The sequence below is a fragment of the Seriola lalandi genome, unplaced genomic scaffold (assembly GCF_002814215.2).
Source record: "Seriola lalandi dorsalis isolate HSWRI2012SDOR001 ecotype SW California unplaced genomic scaffold, Sedor1 jcf7180002054630, whole genome shotgun sequence".
NCBI classification, from domain to species: Eukaryota; Metazoa; Chordata; class Actinopteri; order Carangiformes; family Carangidae; genus Seriola; species Seriola lalandi.
The window spans coordinates 794,572-803,375 of NW_019525183.1; the positions used below are offsets into that span (position 1 = coordinate 794,572).

General features: G+C 42.0%; 1 long non-coding RNA gene across 1 annotated transcript in view; it reads right to left on the reverse strand.

The window, feature by feature from the left end:
* Positions 1-7,646, reverse strand: part of LOC147818333 (uncharacterized) — a 9,161-nt gene extending 1,515 nt beyond the window's left edge. The window contains exon 1 of the long non-coding RNA XR_015438081.1: positions 7,134-7,646. This is a non-coding gene — a long non-coding RNA (uncharacterized LOC147818333). The remainder of the gene's footprint in view (positions 1-7,133) is intronic.
* Between the last annotated feature and the right edge of the window lie 1,158 nt (positions 7,647-8,804).

Genomic DNA, 8,804 nt, shown 5'->3' on the forward strand with positions numbered 1-8,804 from the left:
GGGGGGGGGGAATAAGTTCACACAAGGGGCTGCTGAAGTTGGTTCACTGCTGACTAAATGCTGCGGTGGCCATCAGATCTGTTCAGATCTGTGTTTGAGCGTCTGACAGAGGCAGGTGTAAATCGCAGCAGGTTTGTCTGGAACAATGTGAGAACATTTGACTGCAGTTTTTAGAATCTTTAATTCAGACCTTGAATTGAGTGTGTGCCTTGAGTTCCCAAAAAATATGTTTATTGATTTGTTCAACAAATACTTTTTTTTGCCTTCAGTTGCTTTTTCCACACACCTAGAATAATTCTGTGTTAATGTGGGAGATGGGAAAGATGTCATCCGATCGCTAAGGACTGCAGAGCTAGAAATATCCAAATTTGGGTTTAATTATGTATATATAATTCAATTAAGTTTATGTGAAGTTTGTTTGCTTTTTCAGGTATCAAGCAGCAAATCAAATATAAAAACAGTGTCCCAGTGGATATTACAACTGTGATGTTAATGTGAACGGTATTTACAAGTCCGAAAAAATCCTCTGTTTCTCTAAACACACAGAAAACACGCCAATGCTAAATTTTGCAGCCTGTAAATTGACAAGGGCTTAAATAAATCTGACACCCATTGACACAAAAACATCTTCATTCACCGCTTTTCCTCATTCCTTCTGAAGATAATGGCTGGATTTATTCTGCAGCGTGCAAACATTAAGGTGACCGTTAGCTTAGCTGCCACACTGATTGATTTACTGCAAGCTCCAACGACACATCGACTTTAAAGTTTAGCTAAGAATGTCATTTTATAAAAATAGACATGGACAAGAAGATGCCTGTACACAGGGCGGCGCCCTGACACTCACTATTGGCCAGACCCTGCTCTCTTCATCATATGAAGAAGCAACGCTGGGTCAAAAAGCCCTAGTGGGCGCCTGTGTCTCTCTGTGGAAAAGAGGTTAATGTAAGTTTGCCTCAGGCTGGATATGAGCATCCACACAGCATCATAACAGCCAGAATAATTCAGGGTCAGCATGATAACGATGGGATCCAATGCTGTGTGTGTATGGTAACACATACGGTATAGGCCTACACCGTTCTGTGAGGTGTAAACTGGAGCAGACCCCAAAAAACATTCAGTGGGGAATATAATTAATGTAATGCATTCAAATAATGCATTTTCTTCCTCTTTTCTTTGCAGTATGGATGTATATAACATCCACAATGTCTCTACATGAAGGTATAACTTGTATTAATGTAAACATCAAACTATATATCGTTCCTCAAATGAATACATGAAACAAACATAAATGTCATATTTCTATCATGTTTTCTACACTGTTTTCCATCATTTCATGTTTGGCTATTGCTCTTTCATTACATTGTCTAACTGCGTCCTCTTCTTCTTCTATTATGGCTTTATGTGATGACTGGACTGAGTGGAGGATTAGCACCTCCAGCTTCTAACTTCTGACACATTCATTTGCATCTCTTCTGCCAATTTTCTAGAAATTCGGTTAAACTTTGTGCAACATTCGGATGGAAAGTTACTCGACGTTTGCAAAGATAAAATTCCAGTATAGCAAGTGACGTGAATTAAAGGGATCAGCCTTCAACTTTAAACTTCAGTGGGTAAATCTGCAATGTCAACCAACAGCAAGGCTGCACTGACCTTGGTGTTGACACGCCTGTGAGATCTGGACTGGGTCACTGAGGGGTATACCCAGAACAAAGCCAACCACGCCAACTGTTGGGGTCCAACCAAGTTTTGCTGTTGCTACATAGCCAATGTTAGCATTAACAGCTGTTTGCATTTCCAAAATCCTCAAAAAAACCTATATTCATCATCATCATATTAAATCAATTAAAAGACTATATACAAAATGACAGTATCTAGTTCCGGTAAGTCGTTGAGGCCTCTGGAAATACCTGCAAAACTGTGTTAAGAGTTGTTGTTAGCTCTGTGTCTTAAATGTATTGATGACACAGTTAAAAGTATCTTAAATATTACATCACAATCATGAAATTAAGTGTAGTTACAGAAACGTTTTAAATTAACTAATGAAAAAGTGTTAAAGAACCTGTTTAAGCAGTTGTTTTGACAATAAAATTAGAGCCTGAATGCATTTGTACATGTACAAGACATTTACCGTTGTCCTCGTGTGCTGTGATGCATGAACAGGGTGTGTGAGTGTGTTGTAGTGTGTGTAATGATACACACTATTTAATAGCTGGTGATTGTGTTTGAAGTGTGACATGTTTTCTGCCCCCCCCCCCTCTGTTCTCAGGGTTTACGTGACCGTGAAATGCACTGATTGATGGTGCGTGGCCCATGTTTGCACACAAACACCGCATCACACTTCGGAGATGACTTGACCCACATCGTCGCTCTGCTGTACAAACATGGCAGAAGCAGCGGATCTGGGTCACACAAGGTTACATATACTATTATATATATTGACATCATTCTTATCATTCGAAAGACAAGTTGCTTTTAAACGCGATTTTCTAAGTTAATACCGATACTTCCACCCCGACATCCTCCGCCTGTGGACTTTGAGGCTCAGTAACAACATCCTGCCACTTCCTCCTTTGCTTCTGATGGGACATGAATCATAATTCCCGCAAGTCACTTGAACATTAACAAATGTCTTTTTGTAATTGAACTAACTAACGGAGCATCATGGACGATTTTTTAAAAGCCTGTACAACATGCCGACTACAACCCAATTCCTTTGAATGATCAAATTAAGCCAGCTGTCTGTAATGTTAATGAGGTAACCTAAAATAGAACAGAAAACTGTTTTCTTCAGCTCTGTAAATTGGAAATCCATACTTTTCCACAACAACGGAGAAACTGTAGTGTAAGCCGGTTGGTTATTTAAATCAGCCATGGGCTAGTGGAGGTAATTTACTGGACTCATACTTGATTTTAATGGTGAAGATAAAGCGTACAGAAAGTGTATTGGCTCTGTATTTAATTTCCATTTAAAACCAAAGGCAATTTTCGCAAAAGCTTTCTGCTCACAAACTAATATACGTGTTAAAAATAAAGTTTACGACTACTGTTAGCAGGGGTGCGAGAGCCTACAGGCCAGAGAAGGAATGTTTTACCTGTGTATTCAGATTCACAATTAATGTCTTAACTGGCGCTGTGGGTGTAATCGCAGATTGTGCTCGCTCACAGCACATAAGGAAAATATTAGCATGCAGCTTTCAGCGCCAAAGTATGACATTTTCAAATCCTATACACAGTGCCTTTAATGTGAAAGTGCGGCAGTATTATCTTTATGTACTGTGTGTAGTAACGTAACTAGGTTTGGCTTTTCCTATCACTGTATGTACACATTGTACCACTGGTTCATTTCTGCCTTCTACAGTGTTGATACATCAAGACTACATTTCAGGAGGTTAGATGGCTGATCTGGGGGGGTCAGTGGATGGAGGCACAAAGCACACAGTGATGTGATGAGTTCATGTCCGCACGCTGACCTGAGCGCAGCCACTTCAACACCTCTGCACTGCTGCATATTGACTCCCATAAACCTCCCAGAATTTCCCATAAACTTCTTATGGTGGCGCTCTGTGTAAATCCAGGCCGAGCCGTGCCGTTCGATGAGTTGTGAGCCTTTTAAAGCGATCGAGGTTGTGGTCTGGGTGGAAGCTTACAAGGTCGAGTTGGGCTTCACGAGTTTACAACTCAGTAAGCTGATATGGACGCAGTTTGCCTCTGGGCCGCCAGCTCGAATCACTCGCTTTATTCTGCTATTGTATTTTGTCTTGATCTTAAAAAACAGGAGTGACAGAATAATCCTGTGAACGTGGCTCATATACATATTTTAAAAATAATTCCTGTAAATTAACTTAATAACCTGCAAGACTGTGTGGTTGTTGTGGACATGAAGTCAACCGTGTTTTCACTAAGTGTGTGTCTGAAGTATGAAAAAGCTGATCACGGGCAGGCGAAGGCTGCAGAAAAACGACTGCAGTGTAGCGCCTTGACAGCTTCAAACAACTTCAAACACACAGACACGTCGAAGTCTCTCTGACTTCCCTCATCCCTTTTTGCTTTAATGCTCCCTCATGGAGCATTAGCTTAGATCCCCGCAGCCATGAATTACAGCTATGATGTCAATACACATTGTTAGTGATTAGTGCGTGTGTGTGTCAAGAGTACCCATCATTACTATTTTTGTGCCTATTTTAAGAGCTGTGATTATAAAAATTCTCAACACAGGAGCAGATGTAGTGTTTTTGGGGCCTTAAGCTAACACGGGGCCCTTCTTTACCTCCACGATGACACTCCGCTCTTTGTGTTCGTCTTCGCGATGACACTTTTTCTACGTGTCAGGGGATTGTGCACTTAAATTCTCCGCCTCAACCAACTGTGTTCAAATGCAGCTTACATTTCAACGCATCAATAATAATAATCCACTTATATAATACATTTAGTGTGGAGCCCCAAAACTCCCGGCTGCTCTGCCACATCAGCTCTCTTTGACTCATCTGTCACCGATGAGCAGTAAGCTGTTCATATTATTTTGAAGGTACATGTAACAGATATGTGTTATGAGATCTTTTTAGTGGTCCTTGGCTCCTCACAGCCTAATATGGCTTCCTACCTTTCCCTCCTGGTAAAGCCATCATCAAACCCTGAGTTTTATTTACCATCTGGAGTCAGAGGTAAACACTATCTGCAGCATCAGAGCGCAGCAGTTGCTGCAGCCTGGACTTTCAGAGAGATATTAGCTGGCGTCATGCCACAGAGAGAGAGAGAGAGGGAGGGGAAGAAAGAAGGGGAAGGAGGGAGAGGAGCGGAGAGACAATGTGGAGTCATACTTACAGTACCAGTTATTTGTGTATACTTGGATGTGTGTGCATTATGTGGATGTGTGGCTGGTGAAGAGCTGGAGCTGTGCCACGCTGAAGACACAGCACCATACAAGGACAAGACACGCCGGAGGGTCAGAGTGTCTGCAGGGTGGCACCGCTGCAGGGTGAGTGAGTGTGCGCTGCAGCTCTGTGACGGCTCAGGTGGAGGCTATTTCAGAATAGGGCGTATTTTGCAAGTTTAATTTAGCATCTCTAAAACACTGGTAAGGCATTTAGGGAAAGAAGCTAGATTACAAATGATAAATTACACGCATGTTGTTTGTTGCAGCCTTCTATGAGCATTTTCTGATTTGTCCCCCTGATTGGACTGTTGAGCAAAATTGGGGTCATCAACAACCAGAGTTGTATTGATCCATTCTACAGTAAATATCAATAAATCAATTAAGCTCCATCATATCCATCATACACATTTGATTTGTAATAAAAGTACAACCCTCGTCCTGTGAATTTTTCTTTTCTTTTTCCTGCTATCTGCCGCTGAGTGTGTATAACTCTCTTAATGTTTCTGTGTTTGAATGTTTTATAAATCAACTGAATGAAAGACTGCAGAAGATGAAAGTGACTCTGAAAATGATCTAACTGCTCTGAAGTCCATGTCTGTGTGTGTCTGTGAGAGAGAGAGAGAGAGAGAGAGAGAGAGAGAGAAAGCACAAGAGAGATAAATCTATGAAGAAGTGAGGTCAAATATCCTCTACCTAATAATAAATCACAGACACACACACACACTCTCCATCCCCCCACCCATGTGTTGACATAGTTTCCATGGTGAGGGGAAGGTGTTGACGATTCATCGCTGCATTCCTGGGCGCATGCTCTCTCACACACATTAACATTTACTCTGGGGGGGGGTCAGTTAACTCCCCCTCCCAGCTCTCCCAGTTCAACATTTCACCGCTGCTGTCTAAATAATAATAATAATTAAAAAAAAAAAAAAAAAAAAAAAAAAAAAAAAAAAACCACCCAGAGGTTTTCAGTGTGCTGTAGGTACAATGTACGGCCAACATGTGATAAGTCTGTTGTCCTTGCCTCTGTCCTTTTACATTTTCACCTCACACTGTGGATTTGGGGTGCAGAATATTCTCTGGGGGTAAAAAAACAACAAAAGTCTATCGGGCTCAAGAGGATGTATTGTTTATTACATCCCATTATTGATAAGTGTTGGCTAGGGCGAACAACATGCTGACCATTTTTGTTTCTTGAACCTTAGAGGACATTCAGAGCTGCATTAAAACGACACGAGGGGGCTGCAGTGGGAAGAGTGTGTTTGAGTAACAGAGCAATCAAATTAAAGGGTTATGAGATTATCTCTGCTTGCACCTATTTACCGGATGATGTCATGTAGCCGTGTGGCAGAAGTTGAACCAGATTCTACTTTTTCGACTTTTGCGGCTCCAGATGAAGGACAACAGCTCGGTTTGTTACCTTCAGGGTTGGGTACGGTTATTTTCAAACGCAACTTATGAAGGAATCTCTCTGTCAACCAAGACACACAAGAAACCGACGAGAAGAGCGACCGAATGTAGTCAATGTGTGGCATTAATCTGGCGGACAAATACTGAGTACTGAATGAAAAAGCAAAAAAAAAAAAATGTAGCTCAGGTTTCAGATTGGGTTTGGGTCACAAATTCAGCCCACTGGGGTTGTTTTCGTAAAGTCAAGTTTTAGTTCCTGTAGAGAACGGGGTCAAGGTCATGCAGCTCGAGAAAAAGGCCTTGGGGTCAAAAGGGTTCACCCCTCTCCGAAGCATGAATGGATTAGTCTGATGGTGGCACAATAACTTACGAATATCCATCCCAGTTGTTGTTGATCTAATAGTCAAATTTTGGTTTTTAATAAACTGTATTTACTCTCCTGGCCCTGGAGATTCAGGGGGCACCGAGCAGTATTACTATGCACTTTTCCTACAGCACTAACTGATAACTTGGGATTCTGTGAACTCAGGCCTGCAAAATAAAATCTGCCTACGCCGCTCCGCTTTCATTGTTTGTGCGTTTAGTTACTCTGGAAAATGGTTGATACACCTCTTTTGAAATGGTAAGCTTCAGACACACATACAAAAATACAAACACATTTAATTCTTTAACTGCAATAATCCAAGGCTAAATTAAGGTTGTGTATGGCTCCACATGACTTGGAGCTACTGCGGGTGAACTGTGGGTAACGGGTGAACCAATAACAGACAGAATGGAAGATGCTGTAGCTCCAGCGGGGGATAGAAGAAATGAGAGTTGGTGTGAGGAAGCGGAGTGTCTGTTTCACCTCTCCACGCTGCAAAGTTGGAAGTTAATTGAAGTGAACCTCCTGCTGCTGGTGACGAGCAACACGGCCGCGTCGACACCCGTCGGTGAGATCTCACCCCAGGCTCCGCTATCGCTCCGCTCAGTCAGTCTGCATCCTGAGTGTTCTTTTGGGGTTCGAAGGCACTCATCATCACACGGAATTACTGTACCGCAGGGTCACCCGAGCAAGTACGACTGCTGTATTGCTCCAGTAGGGAAACAGCTGTTGGGCTTCTATTCAGAGCTATGTGCTGAGAAATTGTTGGGGAAAGGGTCATGCAGATGAAGAAATGGATGGTAAACCAGCAAGATTAAGACCTGATAAATGCACAATCACTCAGCATGTGATAAGAATTTTGAAGTAGACTTTGCATATCCCAAAACAACCAAGGTCAGACTAGGGTTGATGATTTTTAAAAGATTATTTGATTTTAAACACACAGCTGCTGAAAATTAATCATAAAATAATGCTTTTGCTCTTATGCTTCCTCTTCAAACGCTACCAGCTTTGAAATCATACTGCCAACTCGTTTGCATTTTCTATTATCAGAGGAATATTTTTGAGTATTGACACAGCAGAAAATCAATAACTTTCAGTGCGTGAGGAAATCAAATTAGAGGGAAAAAAATCAGCTCAGCAAACTGAGCACGCCAAGTATATTTTGGGTGAAAAACAGTGATTTTGGGTTCGAGAGAGAATACACCAAACCACTGTGTTTAAATTAAAAAAGAAACAGAGGATTAACTGCCGAGGCTTTTGGCTGTTTGGAGTCGCTGTAAACATCAGCATTGATTACAATGAAGACGAGAAAACTTGTCGCCTCTGGTAGACTCCGGGGAGAACACGCTGCTTACTTCCTTCCATGCCCTGCTAAATTTTTCTGTCTGAAATTTTTGTTATGTGGAGCAACCCTCAAGCTGTGACACGTTCAAGTCGGAGCCGTGGGTAACGCCACAAAATGTGCCATCTCCGAAACAGCAGGAGCGTACAAAGTGGTGAGAGCTACAACCAAATAAAGAATATCTTGTGCTGCTTTTTTTTCTTTTTATCTCACACACAGACACACACACACACACAGCTGAGTCAATTAGGGGAGACAATGGTTTAAGTTGTGACAAGGCCACATTACCAAATGATCCATAAGAGACATGAACACACATACATACAGGGATGAGAAAACTGGGTCAAATGGACCCTGAGAGAGAGTGAGTGCAAGTTAGAAAAGCCACAGACAGATCCAGAGCCAATCGACACTGGATCTTTCTTTTTTCTCTCATCTCCATCTCATGTGGAGATGAGAGAAAGAGAGGGGGAGAAAGTGGAGGAGGAGAGAGAAAGTTGGATGGAGAGACTGTTGTTAAAGAGGTGTAAAAAAATCAAAACCCTGGAGAGCGACAGAGGTTTCAACTCATCTGCATTTCTAATCAGGGTGAGAGAGGGATCGGTGTGATGAGGGAAAGTGCAGGGAGATGCACCGAATGAGATGGAGTGAGAAATGTGGAGGAGAAACGGAGCAAACAGCAGAGAGATGGACTGAGGGAGAGACTGGTGACAAATAGAGAGAGAGACAGAGAGAGACAGAGAGTATAAACAGACAGAAAATGAATCCCATAAGACTAACAAGGGGATGGGAGACACAGTAAGAAAGAC